The following is a 2,071-nucleotide window of genomic DNA, read 5'->3' as shown; positions in this document are numbered from 1 at the left end:
GAATGGTGTTTCCCTGATGAGTACTGATAATGGGCAACTTGTCATAAACCTGGTAGCAATGGGTATTCCTTTCATGGAGTAATGTCTACTCAGGTCCTTTGCCAATTTCTCAGATGAATAATTATTTTGGCTACTGAGTTCTGTGAGTGCTTTCACACTATAGCACAGAGAAAGCAAAAGCATTGTGAACAATGTACATAGGTCTTGGCCCCATGTGGGGATCATGGGGATACTTACGTTGGGGCTGTGGAACTGCACCACTGCCATTTTATTGGATTGTGCAGTGTGTTGCATGGTGGAATTGAGCATGGGTAGAAAAATGTACCTAGCTGAAGAGGGCAGGAAGTCTGTGCTTTCTCTCCCACCCCTTTTTTTTGGTGGTGACACTGAAGTTACCAGGATCTCTAGTTTGCATGGAAAGCTTGTGTTCAGCATAAACCTGCTCTGATTCCATCCAGGGATCTCCCTGGCCAGGTGCACAGGTTCACTGTGGAGTCAGTTTCTCTCCTGACCTCAGTGCTCATGGAAGGTGGCTCCTTCAGGGGCTGGGCAGTGGAGTAGGCCTTTCTGAGTATCCCCTGAGGTTTCTGACACAACGTGTCCTTCATCTCACCCACACTTGGTTTCACCCTAACATTACCTTGTCATTCTCTGGGTCATTCTCACGTCCCAGAGAGCTGCTCATCTTCCTTCATCTGCACCTTCAGTTCTGGGTTCTCAGGATGTGGACTCAGCTCCGGATCTGGGAGGAAACACAGAGGAGGGACTAAGTCAGCTCTCAGCCTCAGTTCCCAGGGCACGTGTGGTTCCCCAGGGACTCAGAGGAACCTAAGCAGCAGGACCTCAGAGAGGAACAATACACACTTTACCTCACTGATGAGGAACCAGAGGGCCACAGAGACAAAGAGGTTGTCTCAGCACCACAGCACCTGATGGAAGGAGGGCCACCCATGAGCTTTGATCTGCAGCTTCCCTGTGCCGAACATGGCTCTTGTATTCCAAGAATGCATTGTTGGGTTTTGTGGACTTCAGATAAAGAACTGCTATTTCTGCCGCTAAAAGAAACAAACAAAAGTATGAGGGTCATTCCTTGGACACAGCTTTTCCCACATTTCTATTGTCCCATTATGTATTCTCTGTCTGTTTTCAACCACTGGGTGATAGAATGGGAGCAGAGAACACACAAGGTGAATGAGTATTTAACACAGCCCTGCCTGTCCTGTGTGGGCCCTTACCTCTGGAATTCTCCCTCAGGTTTTCTCCTCTGCTGCAATGCTGCAGAGTGTCAGACCTCATGGAGGTCATTTCTGTATGGAGATCCATGTTCTTCTTTTTGTCTCCTGGAGCCAGGGAGAGTAGAGATTCATTCTGGACCTCTGTGGACCCAGCTTTTCAGCGAGGCAATGCTGCTAGTTTCAAAGATAAAAAAGTAAACTCCACAATGACCAATGGAAATCAGGCCAATAAAGATTTTCCAGAGGTGCCTGAGATTGTGAGAACAGACCCTCGTAAAGTGGTCAGAGCCAAGCACGGGGCATTGGCAGACTGACTCAGGTAAGGTGTATGTGCAAAACAACCAAGAGAAGGCTGCTGACACCAGGAAGAGGACAAACATCAGAGGAGTGTGAGAAGAAAGGACGATTACTGGCTCAAATGAAGATGGAAGTATCGCAGGCTGAGACCCAGAGGAAAGGCCCCACGTCGCAGAGGATTAGTCCTCGGCCTTGAAACCTATCCCAGGAAGTCTTGTTGGATTTGCCCATCTCAACTTGAAAACTTTTGGATTCATGACTTCCTTGTAGGCTCCATTTTTGCCCTTGCTGAATTAGAGTCACTGTCATTATCACCCTATGTCCCCTGCACATGGGGGCAGATAAGCAGTGTGTTTAATGTCAGAGTAGCACAGATGGAAGGAATCACACACAGCATGCACATGTAACAAATGCCTCCAACCCCTCATTCACATCCCCCTTCATGACCCAGAGAAATCCCACATTCCTGCTGTGAGGACTCCACCTGACAGGGGAAGTGTTTCCATTCCTTATGTGTTTTGGATTAGTAATTCTCTATT

The 2,071-nt window shown here is 47.9% G+C and overlaps 1 long non-coding RNA gene across 1 annotated transcript; it reads right to left on the bottom strand.

The window, feature by feature from the left end:
- Positions 1–639: 639 nt before the first annotated feature.
- LOC149125322 (uncharacterized) lies at positions 640–1,401 on the bottom strand. Its single transcript, XR_016236993.1, has 3 exons — positions 1,236–1,401; positions 870–1,055; positions 640–742 (listed from the first exon to the last, which is right to left on the bottom strand). It is a non-coding gene; the product is annotated as an uncharacterized LOC149125322 (long non-coding RNA).
- Between the last annotated feature and the right edge of the window lie 670 nt (positions 1,402–2,071).

This window comes from Oryctolagus cuniculus, chromosome 7, assembly GCF_051225735.1.
Source record: "Oryctolagus cuniculus isolate XC-2025 breed Fujian yellow rabbit chromosome 7, ASM5122573v1, whole genome shotgun sequence".
In the NCBI taxonomy this organism is placed as follows: domain Eukaryota; kingdom Metazoa; phylum Chordata; class Mammalia; order Lagomorpha; family Leporidae; genus Oryctolagus; species Oryctolagus cuniculus.
The sequence above is the reverse complement of the archived record's forward strand: the minus strand, read 5'-3'. Positions and strand labels throughout refer to the sequence as shown.